This window comes from Lucilia sericata, unplaced genomic scaffold (genome assembly GCF_015586225.1).
Source record: "Lucilia sericata isolate MDLA Ls3-8-SP2 unplaced genomic scaffold, ASM1558622v1 Contig000492F_arrow, whole genome shotgun sequence".
NCBI lineage: Eukaryota > Metazoa > Arthropoda > Insecta > Diptera > Calliphoridae > Lucilia > Lucilia sericata.
In genome coordinates, this window is record NW_023994506.1 from 300,223 (window position 1) to 324,074 (window position 23,852).

Consider the following 23,852-nt stretch of genomic DNA (forward strand, 5'->3'; position numbering starts at 1 on the left):
TTTTTACTATGTAAAATGGGACATTAACCACTTAATTCGGAGTAGAAAACAATTGAGTTAAAGGAACAAGTAATGAAAGAATTCGAATGAAATACTCTTGTATATCTTCAAATTGAAGCACTGCTGATAAAATTCTTTCCACTTCAAAAATATACGTTCAAATAATTTGTTAAGCTTCTTTCCAATATTTTTGACGCACTGTTTTGTAATTTCCAGGTTATAATATTTCGACCATGTAAAATACAGTGGTCGAAAAAATTATAGAAACGACCTTATTTTGTGATGAAAACTAAATCTTCTCAAAAACTGACCGCTAGAATTTGATGAATAGTACCCTCCAATAAAAGGTATTTAATTCTTCTTTCATATGATATTTTATATTTTCGGTTGATTGACATTATCTACTAGAGAATATAAACTGTTTCTGCTGAAAATCTTCTCAAAAACTAATTTTATATAAAATTAACAATGTAAAGTAATTTCTTTCACTATCTGTTTATTTTATTTAAGAAAATTTGAAACAGCTGTCAGGAACCATACGGTAAATTAAACGCTGAACGAACGATCGTTATCATAAACAAGTAAGATGTCTATATTCGCCTTTGCCGAATCTTATATACTCATAGTGTAGGGTAGAAAGGGGGATCATTCGCCATAGGGGCACATCTGCCAAAGCGAATAACTTGAAAACCAAGTAATCGATTTTATCGCATTATCAAATTTTATTTTCGTTTATCGATTATCTATCATCCCTGAAAGTTTGAAAGATTAACTTTACATATATTGGGAGGCAGACGTGATTAATTGTTTTTCAAAGGGCTGTGAAAATATTTCACTGTGTGAATTTTTTGTGCTAACTTTTTGTTTTTGTGATAGAAAACATATATTGGTCAGTGATAGAACGTCAATAATAGTGAATAATAAGACATAATAATATTTTCGATAATATAATTTTAAACCCGAAAAAAATTTAAATTAAACCCCAGAACTGCCCGTGGGTCACATTCGCCAAATATATGTAATGCTTGTGATGTAGAACAAAATTTTGTTAAAAATATAGAAAAAATCATTAATATTTCTTTTAATTTTTTTTTGTTTAGTTATGTGAAATAAACAATAATATCTAGTTTATTATACTTTGTTTAGTGAATTAAAATATAAACAGCAAAATAAGTTTTTACTTTTTAATTTTTTTGGCTTATTTTACTAATGACAAATCTGCCCCATCCCCTTGGAGTATTTACCCCATGGATGGGGCGGTATCGCCGTTTTTGGTCAGTGCAGAAAAGTTAAAAAAATATGTGTATGAGGATGACTTAGGAAAGATTGAAAGGGATAAAACTAAAGCCAACATATCTAAGTATCCGAACCAATTTGAGGCCGCCTCAAAAAAAAGTGGCAATGGTCCCCCTTCTACCCTATTTAAAAAATATTAAATTTATAAAATTTAAATTTATTTAATTTTCCCGACTTTATCGTTATTTTAGCAATAGCAAAACAAAAGGAACAACAGCAACGCTAAACGAAATAAAACACACAAAACAAAATACAACGCAATGAAACCAACAGCATCAAACATACGAAACAAATACACAAAAGAACAAAAACAAAGTACACAACGCAATGAAGCCTACAGCATAAACCATACCAAACTTATGGGGGCTAGGTTTCGTTTATTATACTCTACCACTAAAGGGGTAGAGTTTAATAAAACGAAGTACCTACTTCCAAAAGAAGAACATTTATCACCACTTCTAAAGTAGCACTAAATGATTGTTTTTACCTTCTGTGCAAGTTATGTTAAATGACTTCCGAAGAAGCGAAAGTAATCAAATTTTTTCAACGCTGAAAAATATATTTTTGTTGTTGTTTAAGTTAAAATTGATTTAACTACCTTTTTGAAATACTATTTATAACAACGTTAGAATCCTCCCAGCAAAAAAGTGTGGAAAAAGATGTAGAATTTTCATCACAACTAGTAACCCGAAGTGCTTCAAATTCAGGTGAAAAACCTATGATTTTACATTAGCGTGTCATTGAGGGATGTCCTATTTTAGAAGCTGTAAAAATCCGATATTTGTATGTCAAAAATGAACCACATTCTTTCAATGAACCGCTTATGTAAATTTCATTGGTTTTTCATCAAAATTGAAGTACTTCGAATATGTTGTTTGAAGTGACTTTTCTACATCTCTTTCCCCATTTTTAACTGTGTTTTCATTTGTAGGGATATGTTTGGTTTATAAAAGCGAAAAGTATGCAATCGCATTTTTAGATGTGATTAAGATGTCGTTTGTAAAGTATGACATACATTATTTTTTGCTGGGCTATAAAGCTTCCCTTTTATTTCAACTTTGTTGGAAGATTCTAACGAGTAAACCGCTAACAGTGCTAAATATTGTTTGCCACCAAATTTATGCTTGTTTCGTTTGACATTATATGACAAGCCTGTGTTAAAATCATCACTTCTGCAGGTCTTTTTCAGCACTTCCATGGAGTACATTCTACTTCTTTATCGCTTCTTTGGATATTCTTTTTTTGCTGGGAAGCAGTCTTATTGTTATCACCCTTTTCACGAAGGTGAAGGGTATACAAAAACAAAGTAAAAAGTATATTTTTATATTAAAAACTTCATTTATAATTAAAATTTTCAAAACTAAATCCAGAAGCGCCCTTTAAGATATCTTAGTTTATGTCCCCTTTTCAATACTATGAATCGTTTCAATTATTTTTCCAATGCCAAATTTTCTGACTACCAATAAAATACGATGGAAAATATGCAAAATAACCATGTAAAAAGCATAGTGGTTTACTGATATTTCAAGGTTTTCTTCATTTTAAAATTTTATAAAATTTATTTTTGTAATTTTTTGGCAAAATTAAAAAGACTGGAATGAGACTTAAAAACGAAAATAATTAACGATTTTAATACTTGTTTTAATATTTTACCTAATATTTGTTGATCTGTGATAAATATTTAATGGAAAAAAAAACACTTTCAAAAATATTAAAAAATTGCATGAGAAAGAAACAGTGAAAACTCAATATATGGGTTGAGGACCTCGTATCGTAATACTTCTCTAATAAAGGATAATTTGACGACAATATTTTTTGAAAAATTAAAAAAAATTACTCCTCCGGGGTAGTTATTAATATAAAGTTCGAAATTAGTACTCCTACGGTTAGTCAAATGAAAAATGAGACTGGTCTTGGTCGTAATCGTCCTGCGAGAAAACTTCTTGGTTTGAGAAATAATCGTTCTACTCGTCTAGTCATTGCCAAAGATAACATAAACCGGTCGAATCAATATGAAATAATGTCCTTTTTTGGATGAATTCAAATTCAATTTAGAGGACATTTGTAAGGCGGCCAAAGGGGAAAGATACTGGACCCGAAGATTATTAAGTCCAGCGGTGGCAAAATTATGGCATAGAAATGTTTTTCTGGGAAAGGTATTCGTCGAATTTAATTATAAAAAGATACTATGTGTGATATCAGATAGAGATCCATTTAAAACTGTGGAAACTTGGGCTCTAGTTGGAGATTTTCAAGGACGGTAATGACCCTAAAAGCCAACTTTTGAGTTGTAATCGAGTGGTTAGACTCGAAAGTGATACATGTATTAAGTGCCTTGCCTATTTATTTATTTATTATTAGTAATATAAAGCCATACTGGTCAAAATAACAATATTACACAGTAAACAAAAAAATATACCTGAAATAACACAAAAATAAAAACATTTTGATTAATATGCAAAATATAAAATTATTAATTAATTACAAAATTTGGCTCCCCAACCAAACAAAATATGAAAAATAAAAGTTACAAAAAGGCCCCATTCAGTAGCACGAAAAGTATTGAACACATACAATACCATAAAAGTAAATTATTAGGTAGGGGAATTATGAAGCAAAGGTAATAATTGAGAAAAAAATACACCACCTATTCACCAGATCTTAACCTATAGATAATCTATGGGAAACAGTAGTTCGAAGATATGGATTCAAAATTACACCTGGAAGGACGATTTTTAGGATTCGGTTATAAGGGAATACCAAATTTTTCGAAGGAAATTATGAACCCAATAATTGTTTTCAATGCATCTGACCGCTTTTGTTACGATAATAGCAAAGTTTGTCACTAACATAAAACCAAATACTTTAATGGTGTTTTATTTTTCAAAATTTAATTAATAATTTTCATAAATTTTTATTAGTTTAAGTAAATAAGGGTATATACAAGAGAAAAAAATACATTTTTTAATAAATTTTTTTTTGTTTTGAGTCCGCTTGTAAAAATTTAGAAAAAGTTTCCAATGTATTGTCGCCTACTGGAGGGTATTATAGGCTATACTGTTTAGAAGTGGACAAAAAGTGGGTAAAATGGTAAAAAACGGCCAAAATTATAGCTTTTAAGCGTATTATGATTATTGCCTAAACTTAAAAGAAAACACTTCTGATAAAGCTTTTTAAAGTGTCAGACCGTATCCCCTTATAAATCGAAAATTCCCCCAATGTTAAATGTTTTAACATATTCAACTGTTAGGGCAATTTCCAGTCCCAGGACGCTCTGTTAGTGATACTGTTAACAAATTTTTCTTGGAGGTCCTCTTGTCTACTAATTCTACTGGAGTTTGCCCGCCCACGTTGACGCTATCCCTTCAAAAATCGGAAATTCCCCCATTGTTAAATATTTTAAAATTTTCTACTTTAGAGAATTTTGAATATTTTTTATTTAAATATTGATTTTTTATATTTTTTACGGTTTTCATTTTCTAAAAATTTTAAAGTATTTATTTTTTATTTTTCATGTACTTTGCTGTTAAATGCTTAACATAGCTCTGTTAGCTGCAAAAAGAGCAATGTTAAAAAATTAGGTTTGTGTCTCTGCAAGTTAAATTCGAATTTAACTTCACACACATACACACACGAAAAAATATACTCTGTTGTTGCAAGTGGACTCAGAAATACAGATTAAACTGTGATAAATGTGTTAGTTATATGGTAATTTCAAAAATTTTCGAACAATAGGATTTTGAACATGACCCCTCTCCGATTTCGATAAAATTCGGTGCACACATTCCTCATGCAAATACGGAATTTAAAGTTCTCCAAAATTTATAAATTCGTTACGGTTGAGAATTTTATGAGGTTCAAATTTCATATTTTTAGAATTTTTTTCAACAAGCATTAAATTTGACATCGTATATTTTCTAAACTATTTATCCGATTTTAATCGTATTAGTCCCCAATTAAAGCCTATGTCTTGTAGTTCGACAATATTTTATTTAAAATATTACAGATTTAACGAAAGGATGATGACATCAAATAACGTCCTGTAGTCAAGGATATCTCAAAAAAGGTAAGATTGCTTATAGTGTACTCCACAGTATATAAAAAATTCAGAATGGGACAATGAGGGGATCACAAGTAAACCAACTTTTAGAAAAATGATCCACATCATTTTCATACAAATTTCAAAATTTATAGTTTTATTTGTTGATAAAAAATTTTTGAAATATTTGGACCCGATTCAGACTGTTGGCCAAAAATAACTAATTTAATTTCAAAATATAACTGGGAATTCTTCAATTAATCCTAATGTAATGGTAAATTTAATAGATATCTCCCAAGCCTTATATACTATACGATTAAATTTGTATCTTAAAGCTCGATATATATATATATATATATATATATATATATATAGAGTATATAGATATATATATATAGATAGATATATATATATATATATATATATATATATATATATATATATATATCTATATATATATATATATATATATATATATGTATATATAGATATACTATACAGTGGTGGAAAAAATAATAGAAAAGACCTTATTTTGCGGTAAAAATATTTTTTCTCAAAAATAATCCGTTAGAATTTTATGATTTGTATATTAAAAAAAAGGTATTTATCACTACTTTCTTATGATGTATAGAGTTTACAAATTTTTATTTACTCCATCGTATTTTATTAGTATTTGAAATATTTAGCATTGGAAAAAATAACAGAAACGATTCATAGTAGTACACTGGAGACATAACCTAAGATTTCTTAAACGGCGTGTTTGTACTTATTTTAAAAATTTTAATTGTAAATGATATTCCCAAATATACTGTTTCCTCGGTTATTAAATAAAAAGTTAAAACAGTGAAAGAAATTGCTTAACATTGTTAAATTACTTAAAAAAATTTGTTCTTGAAAAGATTATAGCCGAAGAAGTTTTGAATCCGCTTACAGATAACGATAATCCACCAATTTTGGCCTAGATTTTGAGCAATATTTCACACTTTGGCAACTCAACCCGTTCTTGGTGGTTAAAAAGGGGCTTAAATATCAAAGTATCTTGATGGACAGGTAAAATAAGTTGAATTTAACACTAAAATTTCAAGAAATGTAAAAATTTCGAAAATTAATTTAAAATGTAGGTATAGCACTGTTTGGGAATTAATACTAGTATATAGACCCAATACGATCTATTGCAAAAAATAAAACAGAATGATTTTAAATGAGGAAAATAAAATATGTTTTTTATTTCATTATCTATTCTAAAATGTAATACGTTTATTTTATGAAAAAAAAAAAAAAAATTATCAAAAATATTCTTTCTGATGTTTTAATATGATAGGGTGCATTTTATCTAAACTTACGTACCAGTAAACTACCTACAATTCAAACTGAATTTAAATTTAAATTATTTTAGCATTATTTCACAAGACTATCAATATAGTTTGATACTTAAGACCCTTTTTAACCACCAAGAACGGGTCGAATTGCAAAATAGCGAAATATTGCTCGAAATTTGTGGATTGTCGTTATATACAAGTGGATTCAAAACTTTTTCTTCTCGAAATCTTCTCAAAAACTAATTTTTTAGATAATTTAGCCATTAGAAGTCTTTTCTTTCACTACCTGAACTTTTTATTTAAGAAAACTTGAAAGTCGGGCATCTGATTCAGCTGTCAGGATCCATATGGACAATCAAGCATCGAAAAAAACAAATGTTTACAAAATTAAAGTAAAAAGTATACTGTTATTTATTTATTTATTTATTTATTCAAGTAATACAAAACCCTCAAGTCCAAATTACATATTACTTAGCAATAAAAACCTAAGCTTAAAGAAACTTAAATTTTCTTAACAAATACATACATAACTAACTTTAAACATAGTTTATCCTAACTATAACGGTACCCCAACCGCAATGTAAAACAGAAGAACATTAAAAGAGCAAAAAATAAATATAGAAAATTTCAAAAGAGGTCCAAATTAATAGCAACACTGATCAACAAAACGAGTAATACCAATATATAAACAAAAAAATAGCAATGTTCTCAAGTAAAAGATATAACAATAAAGGTAGTATGCAAATAAAAAAAGAACAAAGCTGATTTAAGCGGCTCCATTACTTGAAAACAAATCCAAAAGTCTGATGCGAAAGACATTATTTGAATGTGAGAAAATACGTAACTCTATAGGTAAGTAGTTCCAACAACGAGCAATACGAACTAAGAAAGATCTTTCATAGAAGGAATTATTCATTTTGGGTACCAAAATCTGCGGACTCCTAGTCGATCTACTAAAAGTAAACTTATTAAACAACGGTAATGGACTACCAGATTTCATTATCTTATGAAAAGTAATCATACACCGTAGTTTAATGAAATCAGAAAAGTTAAATTTTAAAAAGTTATTCACACATAGGGAAATGTGATCCCATCGACCAACATTGTATACAAAACGAACAATAGTATTAACAGTACGATTGATTTTAGATAAATCGATGGAACTAACACCTGAAATAACCTCGAGTCCATAGACAATTTGGAACATTAGAACTTATACCTAATATGGTGAGGATAATGTATATTAGTAGATAGAATTCTACATAAAGTATGTAAAACCCTATAGACAGTTTGACCAATATGCGCAGCAAAATTATTGAAGTAGAAATTTGTAACCGCTTATGGCCTATAGGCTAGGTTATTGAATATTGTTAAATAAATAAAAAAAATAAATAAATAAAATTAAGTTTTCTATCCACAATTAATCCCAAGAATTTAATTTGATCAACTATTTCAATACGCACACCTCCAATAAAAACGTCCAAATTAACATTAAATCTATCAAAAGGGCTAAAAATTATAGCTTTTATATTAAGAATTTCATTTATAATTAAAATGTTTAAAAATAAATACAAAACGCAGTTTAAGAAATCAAAGCTTGTGTCCCCAGTGTAATACGGTGTATCGTTTCTATTATTTTTTCCAATGCCAAATTTTTTAAATACCAGTAAAATGCGAGCAAAAAAACTTAAAAACTCTACTACTACTGGTATAGTAGGTCAGCTCTATCGGTCAAGAACTGACGGACTTAGAGGGGGTCAAAGTTGGACAATTTAGGTCATACAGGGTTTTATTAGATAGATAAATAGATAGATAGATAGATAGATAGATAGATAGATAGATAGATAGATAGATAGATAGATAGATAGATAGATAGATAGATAGATAGATAGATAGATAGATAGATAGATAGATAGATAGATAGATAGATAGATAGATAGATAGATAGCTAGATAGATAGATAGATAGATAGATAGATAGATATATAGATAGATAGATAATAGATAGATAGATAGATAGATAGATAGATAGATAGATAGATAGATTAGATAGATAGATAGATAGATAGATAGATAGATAGATAGATAGATAGATAGATAGATAGATAGATAGATAGATAGATAGATAGATAGATAGATAGATAGATAGATAGATAGATAGATAGATAGATAGATAGATAGATAGATAGATAGATAGATAGATAGATAGATAGATAGATAGATAGATAGATAGATAGATAGATAGATAGATAGATAGATAGATAGATAGATAGATAGAGATAGATAGATAGATAGATAGATAGATAGATAGATAGATAGATAGATAGATAGATAGATAGATAGATAGATAGATAGATAGATAGATAGATAGATAGATAGATAGATAGATAGATAGATAGATAGATAGATAGATAGATAGATAGATAGATAGATAGATAGATAGATAGATAGATAGATAGATAGATAGATAGATAGATAGATAGATAGATAGATAGATAGATAGATAGATAGATAGATAGATAGATAGATAGATAGATAGATAGATAGATAGATAGATAGATAGATAGATAGATAGATAGATAGATAGATAGATAGATAGATAGATAGATAGTAGATAGATAGATAGATAGATAGATAGATAGATAGATAGATAATAGATAGATAGATAGATAGATAGATAGATAGATAGATAGATAGATAGATAGATAATAGATAGATAGATAGATAGATAGATAGATAGATAGATATAGATAGATAGATAGATAGATAGATAGATAGATAGATAGATAGATCGATCGAAACGTACTTTCAGATTTTACAATATTTTCAAAATTTAAATAAACCGTATGTTACAATCAATAAAATATTAATTTATTTTTATTTAAACTATTACAAATTAAATTTTTTCGCTTGTAAACAAATCAAACCACAATCCTTGAAAATTAAAAGGACGTAAAAAGTTTACGAAGAAATTTCAGCCAAAGAATGTATGGGTATTACTAAGTCACATTTAGGCAATAATAATAATACCAATTTTGTAGCTTTTATTAAGTAGTACGACATTAGCTACACTGAAAAAATCATATAATTTATTTAATCTGTTGTCAATACGGAGGAAGTTTTCGGCAGTTGTGAGAATTCCTCAGTCCACATAAAACATAAACAAAATAAAATGTCAAGTTCTAATGTAGGACAATGCAAAATCAGTGAAAAATTTATGTACATATAGTATCTAATAGTTTCGAACATTCATATGTATGTAGATACATATGTAAGTATGTATAGTAATCGTGGTAGTTGTTGTGATTTAGGTTTTTAATTAAGCTCTTCACTTTTTTGCCGTAATCAAATAGAAAATGCACTTTTATTGATAATAAAATTAAAATTTAAAGTTATTCTCATTTAGTTAACGCAGTAAATTCTTATTCTTTTTAAATTTAAAGTAGTTGTATTTAAAATATTATTTTTATTTCATTACATGAATTTAATTGTAAATTAAGTAAATATTTTCAAATATGACTGTATATTTTGGTAGGAAACGCGCGCGCACGATGAAAATAATCAAAACAAAACTCTGGATTAGATTTATGATGTTTTTTATGATTATTATCATTTTATCTTTGTATTTATTTTTTTATTTTTTTTTATTTTTCCTTATTATTTCGCGTTTAACGTCAGCTTGTTTGGGTCTCTGTCATCCGCACCGTACCGTTGTCGTAAAACTGCGTCTAGATGCGACGTAATTAAATTAGGAAAAAGCAACACTAGCATGAGAACACGACGAATGCAAACATTAGAGTCATATATACAAAATGTGTTTATATGTATGTACATTCATAGATACAAAAATACATATGAATATACATATACTCACTCATTCACATTGTGTTCAACTAACTGCACGAAATAAACGAAAGAAGAAAACAATTTTAAAGATTGCTACGACGAGATACAGAGTGTAAATCATCAAACCATATAGAACCAACCACACAATCAGAGTGAAGGAAACACATTCTCTGTAGTTTTGTATTCCCTGAAAAAGAATATATGTACATTGAGCAAAGTCACTGCGAGATGACTGAGTAGCTAGCTAGCTGCCTGTCTTTGCAGATTGACTGGCTGGGTTGGTCATTTCGTCTGTTGACCGGTACACAACAGTACTTGGGGTTTTGGTCTAATCTGATTTATTCGACTTAATTCCAACATTTGTTTTCTTTTACCATAAGAGATTTATTCGACTAAATTCCAACATTTATATATTCTTTTACCGTAAGGGATATTGTTAAAAGTAAATTATTAAAATTTAAAACTAAAACACAATAGGTTTGCTTTTTATGAAGATCACAATATTTTTATGTATATATAAATATATGGACATGCTTCCATATAGGCATACATACATAACATTTTTAAAATTAATTTCTGATTTTTATTTCCAAAATAAGAGTTCAAATTTGTTTAAAGGTGCGCAGAGTACTGTGCAGAAAATCTAAGATAATCCTATTGTCAAGTAAATGGAATCAAGAAAGATGCATTACAAATAAGTTTAAAATTTGGTCAAACACATGCATACATATGTATAGAAACGACTCATCTTATAAAAACTGATACATTTGTTTGTATTCTTATTTTACAACATAATCACATAAGCATCATTAAAATTTGTGTCTTCCTATAACATTATTTTCTATTGTAGCTCATTTTTAATTTAAACTTAAAATAAAAATTAAAATGATATTGGCAAAATCTCAATAAATTAAAGGATTAATTTACAATTATTTAAATTTCCAAAATGTCTTTTAAAATACTCAAATTAAATAAATCTTACATTTTGCTGCGTAAACACAACGACTTGGGTGTTAGTCGTCCAAGTGTCATCTACTATTTCAAAATTGCAGTCAAGGACATGGCGAATTGTATATAAGGTGACGGAACTGCTTGAAACTATTTGAAAATAAAAAATATTGAAGATATTTTAAATTTATAATGCGAGTAAGATGCAACTCCGTCAAAAGCCAGAAAACGAACACAGGCCTAACCTTACTTAAAAAATAATGGCGATGACGTCAGAGTTGTTTTCCAACTCGGACCCGAAATGCGAGTGGTAAAATCATATAAACAATGATCAGCTTTGCCAACGATATTACCAAGGCGAATAGACTATAACGTGAAGTCATTTCAACAGCTGATTGTTTTTGTCCATGGAAATTTAGCCCGAAGCTGTCAAACTCCATATAAATTAAATGATTTCACCTTGTAGTCTATACGCCTTCTTGAAGTCATTTCATTTTGCGGCGAATTCATGAAATTTTTTTGTATGTATGTAGTTTGACAGCGTCGGGTTTGAATTTGAAAATTTTTTATATGGAGTTTGACAGCTTCGGGCTAAATTCCTATGGACAAAAAACAATTAACTATTGAAATAACTTCACCTTATTAGTTTCGCCATAGATAGTACCTTGCAGCCAGTTTACCCTGAACAGCTGATTGTATTTTTGTTCGCCAAAAAGGTTTTTCTCTCTCACAACCGACCAAGAAGAATTAATTTTCTTTGTTCCAGGAAATTTAGCCCAAAGATGTCAAACTTCCAGTATAAAAATTATCTCTCAAAAACGACGCTGTCAAACTCCATATATAAAAAAATTCAGCTTAAAATCTATACGCCTTGGATTATAACAAGGCGAATAGATTATAAGGTAAAGTCCAAGGCGAATAGACTATAAGGTGGTCATCTAATTTTTTCATGAAATTTTTTTATGTAGTTTGACGCGTCGGGTTAAGGAGAGATAATTTTTTTTATATGGAGTTTGACAGCTTCGGGCTAAATTTCCATGAACAAAAAAACAATCAGCTATTAAAATTACTTCACCTTATTAGTTTCGCAATGGTAGTCATTTCATTTTGCGGCGAATTCATAAAATTTTTTATATATGCAGTTTGATAGCGTCAGTTTTGAGAGAGAATTTTTTATATGGAGTTTGACAGCACCGGGCTAAATTTCAATGAAAAAAACTCAGCAATCGAAATGACTTCACCTATATGGAGTTTGACAGCGTCGGTATCAAGATATATTAATTGTAAGGTAGTTTCATTGGCGAAAACAGAAAAGCAGAGCGAATTTGTTTTCCTTTTTTTAAGGATGAATTTATAAAAATTCAATGTGGGAGAAATGTGGGACGAATTTGTATAATTTTTATGGATAAGACAAGGTATACGATTTATAAGATAATCTTAAGAGGGCCAGTGATTGTTATTTTATTTTTTTCTTGCTGTATTATATAGGGTATTATTTGACATTTTGGTGGTATTGTGAAGAGCCAAACTCCGAAACTCCATATATAAAATCGTGCGTTGGCTCTCAATTGCTAGTATCTTGAGATAAGCCAAGGCATATCGGTTACAGGGTAAACTATATATATATAAATATATATATATATATATATATATATATATATATATATATATATATATATATATATATATATATATATATATATATATATATATATATATATATGTAGTTTACTCCATTAACCGATATATATATATATATATATATATATATATATATATATATATATATATATATATATATATATATATATATATATATATATATATACCAATCGATTATTCGATTACTCAAACATAAAAATAACAGCACTGCCATCATGTCATCTGGCATCTCTGGGTTTAGGATTGTTTTGTATGAGCAGATTTGTAACGCTATTTCATTGTCTCGTTCTATTTTTGTGGAAATAGTGGCGCGGTTTGGGTGGCAGAATTATTTGCAACAAAATTTATATATTTAGTACTAACTGTATTTAGGTACATACATGTATACATCAGTGTATGCACCCATGCATGTATTCATATACTCGATATATTCACATATACGTAATTATGGATATGGACACATAAAATTCACTTTACACTAAAAAAATTGTTTTTTACATTTACTTTTCTTTTGTGATGTTTTGACAGATTAGCCTTTTTTAAAACACAGTTATGATTTGTAGTAAAATTTTTATAATATTCCTTATATCAACTATTCGTTTAGCATTAACTTGTAAATTATTTGTTTTTTACACAATTTGGGTAATATTTTTTCACAGCCCATAAGACGCTACATATGTATATACACGCAATTTTAGTTGTAACTACATAATTGATGCTTCTTATTCGCTTTCTGCTGGTATGGACTCCTTCGCCGACCAAATTCAATTACGGCGTTAGTTGAAACTAAATTACACCGACGGCTTAATATCGACCTTCGAAAAATTGGTTTCATATTATAAAAACCTGTGCCCCGTTTCTGTAATTCTCGCATCGAGAAAATCTGTCGAAAAATTCATGATCATCTTGTGTAAAACAGGGTGAATACAAGAAATTTCAAAAATTTCTTTGTAAATTTTAATGAGTACAGTTTAAAAGTCATCGGAGTTAAAAACCTGAAGACTATTATATTTTAAGTTTTTTCTCGATTCGAGAAAACTACAGAAACGAGGTACTGTTTACATTAAACCACTATCATGAGCAGATCCACGGGTGGGGAGGAAAAAAGAAATTAAAACCAAAAAGATATATAAGAATATGGGAAAGGAAAAAGAGAAAATAATAAGAAAAATGGGAAAAAATAAAATGTAAAAAACTTTCTGTAAAAGTAAGAAAAAAGAAAATTAAAGACGAAAAAGGAAAAAGAAATATAAGAAAATGGGAAAGGAAAGAGAGAAAATTAAAAAATAAAAAAAATGTATGGCTTTTTTTATTTTATTCAATAGCCTAGCCTATTTTGGAAATAGGGTTTCTTATCTTTTATAGTAGATCAAGCCAAGATTTAAATATTTTAAATCTGTTACAATTGCAAGTTTTTGTACAGCATTATAAACAGGATTTCCTAGAATATTTTATAGCGCCTTAAAATATTCTTTAAAGATATTTAACAACTTCCAGGTATGCATGTGTGATATTTATTTAAGGAAATTTAGATATGTGTACTGCTGTTCAGAATTTGATTTTACTAAAAAACTTACAATTAATTATATACGGTTAAAGTGTTTTTAAAAAAAATATTTGTATCTATATATGCATGTAACAATTTGGTAATAACTTATTACTAATAAGTGATGTGCATTAGAGTAATTTTAGGAAGAGGCTTTGTATGGGACCGATCGGACCCATATTATGGACCGATCGCGAAAAAAATTTAAAATAACATTTTGTATGTTTCAAATTTTGCATGGATATTATTGTTTGGTAATGAGTAATTTGAATTTAAGTGATATCTGGGAAGGGACCTTATATGGGAGTTATGACCAAATATGGGCCGATCGTGAAATTTTTTTAAAGTAAAATTTTTGTAAACTAAATTAATATTTGTGCCAAATTTTGTAAGGATATCATTATTTGGTAATGAGTTATGTGTGTTTAAGTGATTTTCTGAAAGAGATCTTCTACGGAGCTATGACCAAATATGGACCGATCGTGAAACAATCTTAAAATTACTTTTCTGTATACAAAAGTAATATTTATGGCAAATAAAAGAAATATTTGTGCCAAAATATGTATGGATACCATTATTTGGTAATGAGTTATTTGCGTACAGTATCATTTCTATATATAAAAGCAATATTTGTATGGATAACATTATTTAATAATGAGTTATGTGCGCGATTTTCGGGAGGGGACCTTGTATGGGAGATATGAACAAATATGGACCGATAGTGAAAAAAATTTACAATATCTTTTCTGTGTATATAAGCAATATTTGTGCCAAAAATTTGAATGGATACCATTATTTGGTGATTTTCGGGAGGGGACCTTGTATGGGAGATATGAACAAATATAGACCGATAGTGAAAAAAATTTACAATACCTTTTCTGTGTATATAAGCAATATTTGTGCCAAAAATTTGTGTGGATACCATTATTTGGTAACGAGTTATGTGCGTTTATGTCATTTTCGGGATGGGGCCTTGTATGGGAGATATGACCAAATATGGACCGATTGTGAAAAAATTTTACAGTATCATTTCTGTATATAAAGGCAATATTTGTGCAAAATTTTGTATGGATATCATTATTTGGTAATGTGTAATGTGTAATGTGCGTTTAAGTGATTTTCGGGAGGGGACCTTGTATGGGACCTACAGTCAATTATGGACCGATTTTCCTCTATATGAATTCAATTGACATAGAACTTTTAATTGTAAACGTTTGTAAAGATATTGTCATTCTAGTGGAAGTTATTAACAATTAATGCATTTTCCGGGAATATGTACAGTTGTATGGTAGGTATATGAAATTGTAGACCGATTTCGCCCAATTTTAAGAGGAATAAGCTTTCATATAGAAAAAATTGTGCGCTGATTTTTATGAAATTATATCGCATGGTTTTTGTGAAAATTTTATTAGAATGTGTTAAAAAAGCTTAATTTTTTCGGAGTTTTTTTAAATTTTGATACATAACTCTTTCCGATGCAAACCGATTTTGCTCATTTTCAATACCAAACTGCCTAGGATAATAGTGAATCTTTTGACCGAATTTCATTAATTTATCGTTTTTACGTGAGCGTATTTTACACAGACAGACAGACGGACATAAAATCGACTCAGAATTTGATAAGGACCCGGAATATATATACTTTGTTCGGTCTCAGATGAATATTTCTTGTTACACACGGAATGACAAACTTATATATACCCTCTATCACCACTGATGGTGGTGGAGGGTATAAAAAAGTGCTAAAACCCAGCAGTTCGACGGGACAGTCCCGAACTAACCACTTGACTTACCACTTATGGAGGCCCCTAGCCACCCGACTACCCAAGTGACCAACCATTTTAACATGGGCTTGTCCTACGAGGAAGTCAATCGTCACTCTACAGTCGACAACGAGACTGTCAAGAGGTAGTCAATGGATAGTAATCTCCAAATGGGTTCTTGGGAGTCAGTCACATTACTAGCTCTTTTACTAGTTACTTTACTAGCTATTGACGTGTCCTAGGAGTAGTCAAGTGTCCCCAAGTAGATAGATGGACAGGTACTGCAGTAGGGTTAAATAACCGGTACGTCAAAGTTTAACTCTAAAAATTATGAAAAATAAGAAAAAAATTTTTTAAATTACTTTTATTTCTAGTTTAAATAAGTATTGAAATAAATATTTTTAATATTGCTGCTCATTTGCATCTTCAGTAAAATCCGACTTTTTCGAAATTTATTGTTACACATAAATGATTCTGAAAGATTAGAATTTGTTATATCAAGGAAATATTAAATATACCCTTCACCTTCGTGAGAAGGGTATATATAAGTTTGTCATTCCGTTTGTAATTTCTATAATATAATTTTCCGACCCCATAAAGTATATATATTCTGGATCCGTATAGGTTGATTAAGCTATGTCCGTCTGTCTGACCGTCTGTGTGTTTGTTGAAATCGGTTTTTAGAGGACCCCAGACATTGGCGAGATCCGAATCTTCAATAATTTTGTTAGACATGCTTTCGAGAAGATCAGCAAAATCGGTCCATAAATACCGGAGATATGAGCAAAAATCCGATACAACCTCTGAAAATTTTATAAAAAAGAAAAATTTTTCCATGCTTTAATATAAACAACAACAACACTGCTTATTTAATGAGTATTTCGTTTCATATGTTTGGATGGCTGTGTGTTTCATTGCCTTGAGTATATTGTTTTTGTTTCTTGGTGTATTCAGTTTCGTATGTTTGGATGTCTGTTGGTTTCATTGCGTTGTGTATTTTGTTTTTATACCCTTCACATTCGTGAGAAGGGTATATATGTATGTATATGTTTGTCATTCCGTTTGTAATTTCTATAATATAATTTTCCGACCCCATAAAGTATATATATTCTGGATCCTTATAGGTAGCGGAGTTGATTAAGCTGTGTCCGTCTGTCTGTCTGTCTGTCCGTCTGTGTGTTTGTTGAAATCAGTTTTTAGAGGACCCCAGATATCGGCGAGATCCGAATCTTCAATAATTTTGTTAGACATGCTTTCGAGAAGATCGCTATTTAAAATCAGCAAAATCGGTCCATAAATACCGGAGATATGAGCAAAAATCCGAGACAACCTCTGAAAATTTCATAAAAAGACAAATTTTTCCATGCTTTCATATACATATAACAACAACAACACTGCTTATTCATTGAGTATTTCGTTTTGTATGTTTGGATGGCTGTGTGTTTCATTGCCTTCTGTATATTGTTTTTGTTTCTTGGTGCATTCAGTTTCGTATGTTTGGATGTCAGTTGGTTTCATTGCGTTGTGTATTTTGTTTTTGATTGTTTTTTAATATTTCGTTTTGTATGTTTGGATGGCTGTGTGTTTCATTGCCTTGTGTATATTTTTTTTGTTTCTTGGTGTATTCAGTTTCGTATGTTTGGATGTCTGTTGGTTTCATTGCATTGTGTATTTTGTTTTTGTTTTTTTATGTACTTCGTTTCTTATGTTTGGATGCTGTTGGTTTTACAGCCTTGTGTATTTTGTTTTTGTGTGGTTATTTCGTTTAGCATTGTTGTTGTTCATTTTGTTTTGCTATTGCTATAATAATGATATAGTCGGAAAAATGAAATACATTTAAATTTTATGAAATTGAAATTTATTAAATACACTATGGTGAAGGGTATATAAGATTCGGCAAAGCCGAATATAGCACTCTTACTTGTTTTTTTTTAGTGTTTCGTTTCTTATGTTTGGATGCCTGTGTGTTTCATTGCCTTGTGTTTCATTGCCTTGTGTATATTGTTTTTGTTTCTTGGTGCATTCAGTTTTGTATGTTTGGATGTCTATTGGTTTCATTGCGTTGTTTTTGTTTCTTGGTGTATTCAGTTTTGTTTGTTTGGATGCTGTTGGTTTTACTGCCTTGTGTATTTTGTTTTTTTGTGTGGTTATTTCGTTTAGCGTTGTTGTTGTTCATTTTGTTTTGCTATTGCTATAATAATGATATAGTCGGGAAAATGAAATAAATTTAAATTTTATGAAATTGATATTTATTAAATACACTATGGTGAAGGGTATATAAGATTCGGCAAAGCCGAATATAGCACTTTTACTTGTTTTTATATTTTAAAATTCACACAACAAAATTTTCGCGAGAACTTTTTAAACGACTTCTTAAAGTCAACTAAAATAAAATCAAAAATCGACGGGACAGTCCCGAACCAACCACTTGACATACCACTTATGGTGTCCCCTAGCCACCCGACTACCCAGGTGACCAACCATTTTAACATGAACTTGTCCTACGAGGAAGTCAATCGTCACTCTACGGTCCACAATGAGGCTATCAAGAGGTAGTCAAAAGTAGTCAATGGATGGTAATCTCCAAATGGGTTCTTGGGAGTCAGTCACATTACTAGCTGTTTCACTAGTTACTTTACTAGCTATTGACGTGTCCTAGAAGAAAGTCAAGTGTCCCCAAGTAGATAGTCAAATGGACAGGTACTGCAGTAGGGTTAAATAACCGGTACGTCAAAGTTTAACTCTAAAAGTTATAAAAAATAAAAAAAAAATAAAAAACACTTTTATTTCTAGATTAAATAGATATTGAAATAAATATTTTAAACATTGCTGCTCATTTGTATATTCAGTAAAATCGGACTTTGAAACTTTGGAATTCATTAATACACATAAATGACACTGAAAGAATAGAATTTGTTATATCAAGGAAAGATTAATTTTTTCCGTAATATCTGCTAAAAGTGTTCTTTTAATTCACCTTTAATAGATTTACTTTTTCAAATTGTAAATATTTCTTATTTAAATTTCATAACTTTTACTATTTTTAATTTACTTAAAAACATTTCCTTAGTTTAAAATTCATAATTTTTCGCGAGAACTGCCTTAAACAACTTCTTAAAGTCAACTAACATAAAAATCAAATAACTTAAAATGTGATGTAATAGTATAACTGTTCATTGTCTTTGCACTCAATTCTTAAGTTTTTTTTAAGTGATCCCTCTCTCGTTTACTAGGGGGACAGTTAAGTAACGACTGCCACTCTCTTGCTTACTTGGTGTACAGTAAAGTGGCGACTGTCTTCGCTCTCGATTACGAAGAGTACATTCGTGATGAATGACCAGAAACATTCAAGTAGGGTACAACCAGCTGGTTAGACTTTAGTGGAAAATAACAATTGTGTCTCCAAGGTATTTACATTCTGAAGTACAATGAAAAAAAAACTATTTTTAAGTGTCCCCTCACTCGTTTACCTAGGGTACAGTAAAGTGACGACTGTCTTTAATCTCGTTTACGAAGAGTACGTTAGTGACGAATAACCCAATATATAGAAATTAGGGTCAACCATATTACACATTAGTGTAAATGACTGTCTTTTACATATGCATTGACTCTTTGTCGAACTGCTGGGAAACTAAATTTATATACATAAAAATTAATGTGTGTTTGTATATTGGAAGTTTATAGTCTACTAAACGGCAGTATATCCGGAAGAGGTTATAGGCTACAATTTGTTTTGAAATTTCAAGTGGGCGAGGAGCCACGCCCCTATTAAGAAAATATTAAATCAGTATATCTGAGGTAATAAAAGAGTTAGAGTCCTCAATTTTGTAGGAGCCACTTTAGTGTGAAAATGATTATTTAGGACAAAAAGTAGGCGGTCTAGCAGCAAAGGGCGTGGCACCTCCCATATAAATTAAATAGAAAAAATTATTTATCTTGGAAACTATTACAATTAGAATCTTAAAATTTTGCACGAAGAACTTTAACATCCATGTAAACATTTTGGGTTATAAATTGGCGGACTACCAATGAGGGGAGCGGTTCCTCCCCAATGAATTAAATTATCGTTATCTGGTAAACTAATAGAACTAAATTCTTCAAATTTTGCACGAAGATCTTCAACATTTATCTGAACATTTTGTAAAAAACAGTGCGGATTTTCATCTTGGGGCTTGGAGTCCCATATAATTTAAATATACTTAAATAGATATTCATATGAAAATTTTGAGAATAACGGGTGAACTTTTAATGGTGGCTTGGCAGCTCCCATATTAATTAAATACAAAATTTCGTTTATTTAGGAAACTAATAGAATTAGATTCTTCAAATTTTGCACGAAGCACTTTAAAATTCGTATATCTTAGAAACTATTAGCACTAGAATTTTTGACATTCATCTAAACTTTAGATAATAACGGGCGGACTTTCAATGGGGGGCTTGGCACCTCCCATTATGAATTAAATACAAAATTTCGTATATCTGGTAAACTATTATATTATTAAAATTTTTATTAATTTAGATTACATTAAAATCTTAATTAACGTTCGGGAGAATTGGCGAACTTGCAATAATTTGCGTGGCATCTCTCATATGTAACAAATTTTATATGTGGAAAACTATTGTAGTTAGAATCTTCGAAATCGTTAAGTGATTTTTTATTTATATTGCTTTTAGGGTAGCAAAGCACACTGGGTATAGCTAGTTATAAATAAGATAATAAACTACAGTGTCTCATATAAATATTTGAATTTATTATTTTTTATGAATTACTGTGTTATTTTATGATGCTATAACTGTAACAATATTAATAATATTTAAATTTTTTTAATGATATTTTATTAATTTTTATTATTTTTACGAAATACAAGAAAAAGTAATAAAACTATTATTCCAAAAATGGAAAAATCACAAATTAACCCATTATACCTGCATAATGATTATATGGATATTTAACATTATATTTTTTGGAAAATTGCACAATTATGTTATAAATCCTTCCTGCGTAAGCGCTTAAAATGTTCATAGAAAATGAGTTGATCAATTGAAATTAATAAATTATTTTATATCTGTATAATCAAGGAGCCGATCAATTAAATATAGGATAGATTCAGATTGATAGATTCCCATCGACAATATATTTTATCATTACACGCATGGAACAAAGAATTCCATCGAGTATTTACCATTATCAAGTCGTCCAAACTGCTGTCAATACAGGACGACAGAGAAATACTGGGGAAATACCGAAGGAATACTTCATCTATCAGCTTCAAAAATTAACAACAAACTCAGGACAGTCTGTGAATAAAATTAGTGTCGAAATTGTGCGCAAAGTACTAGGGAGCAAAAATTTGCATTGTCAAGTACCAAGGCGGAAACCGCTCATATCGAAGTTAATCGATGGTAAGTGTCTTGACTTCGCAAATAGGCTCACAAGTAAGAATATTGGATTCGGGAAGGAGGTTATCTTCGACGATGAGAACAAATATAATATTTTTGGCTCAGATGGTCGTCAAATGATATGGCGAAAGCTTGAAGATGCAACGGAATTATCCAACTTAAAACCAACTGTAAAGGACCCATATTGCTTGTCATATTTTGGAGTTCTGTGACGTCCACGGTGTTGGACTGCTAAAATTTATTAATGTAATTATAGATTAGAAGGTCTTGTCAATTTTAGAGCAGAATTTGCATGCTAGTATCATCAAAATGGGGCTACAACCATTCAATTTATTTTTCAACAGAAAAAGATCCAAAATACACGACCTGGTACGTGAAAATGTTGATCATTTACAGTATCTTCTTTCACACCAAATTTTCAAAGGAGTTAATGTCTGGACTTAAAACTCCTTAGTGGTTATATTTACAAGAACAACTTTCAAATCACTCATTATTCTCCAAAACCACCATACGGTTGCTTTGCATGAGAATGGGACTAATAACGCCAGAACTATTTCATAATTTGGGTAGAAACGGTCCCATGACGCATGGAAGTTGTTTTTAAAAACAAAGGCTACTATACAAAATATTAATTTCATTTTAATTATTTATTAGCATCACAAAAAAATCGAATATTTTTGTGATGCTATTTTTTGCACTTTTTTAAAAAAAAGCTTAATTAGTTTAAGTAAATTATTTTTTTTATTTTTTAAAATGTGATATAAATTTAATGACTATGCGGACAACATAATAAATTTATTTTTTATTTTTCCCACAAAATCTATTATAAAGTGATGTCTGCTTTCATAATACATTAAATTCGAATACTTATGAGAGACACTGTATATAAAACAACTACAGGACAATTAAATTGTACTGTATTGATCATAAATAAATGTGTACAAAAATCTCAATCTATCAAATGTCGTTTAAAGAAGCAAAACAGGTAACAATAAAGGTTGAAAACAAAAATCAATAATACTGAGAAAAAAATCATATGATATTGAATGATATTGAATATATATGTAAATATAGTGGCAACATTGAATATATAAATATAGTTGCAACAATATTAAATAATTTATCAAAAAATATACAATATTTTTTGAAGAAATCAATTTTTTATTAAAATATTTTGTAAATAAAAAATTTAACTATAGAAATTGTAGAAAACTTTATGTAAAATTAAGCAGGAAACAAATTTAAAAATGTTTTGCTCACAAAAAGAAAAATTATTGAAATATTTCAGAGTTATTAGGGAAAATTTGGAACATTTTCAACGCAATTGTTAAGATTGAAAAATTATCATGTCTGTTCTATAAATCGACTCGTTTTGAAAAACGAGAGATTTTTTAAACCGAATAAATTGCTATTTGGTGTTCTACAAATCTCTCGTTTTGGTATAATTCGAAATTAACTACGATTTATGGTTTAAATTTCAAAATCAGCTGTTGATTGAAAAAAAAAATATTTTCAATTAAAAAGGCTCTTCTGTTAAGTTATATAAATTGTATTAAAAACAAAAAATACGCCAATTAAATATACAAAGAAGGCAATTGAGGGATGCATCTAATCCTATGAGTGTTACAAATGAGAGGTATGTAGTAGAAATGCAATTTGTCCAGATGTAAGTTATTTTTCCTTTTTTAGATTCATTAAACTTTACCGCGTTAATAAGGAAGCCTTTGTAATGATATTGGACACTTAATACAAGAAGGATCAATTCCTGCCAAAATTCAGCTCGCAGCAACTCTTCGTTTTTTAGCTGTTGGTTCATTTCAAGGTGCTCTTGGAAATGAAACACATCTCAGTCTTGGGGTACGTAGTACGATTTCAAAAGTGTTGTGGAAAACAATTGAAGCTTTGGAAAACAAATTGTGTCCATTATGGATTAATTTTGAACTCACTAGAGATGAAATCAGAGGATCCAAATTAAATTTTTTTACAAAATTTGGATTGCCCGGCGTTCCCGTCGACGGGAGTCTTGTAAGACTT

The 23,852-nt window shown here is 29.5% G+C and overlaps 1 protein-coding gene across 7 annotated transcripts in view; it reads right to left on the reverse strand.

Annotated features, from left to right (window-relative positions):
* Positions 1 to 13,862, reverse strand: part of LOC119605505 — a 97,541-nt gene extending 83,679 nt beyond the window's left edge. For 2 of the 7 annotated variants that reach the window (XM_037958663.1, XM_037958664.1), the window contains exon 1: positions 13,490 to 13,862. The gene's annotated coding sequence lies outside the window, so the exon portion shown is untranslated. Of the gene's footprint in view, positions 1 to 10,131; positions 10,406 to 11,481; positions 11,598 to 13,489 lie in introns of those variants that run through there. The other 5 variants (XM_037958665.1, XM_037958659.1, XM_037958661.1 and 2 more) reach the window with 4 other exon arrangements.
* Positions 13,863 to 23,852: the final 9,990 nt, after the last annotated feature.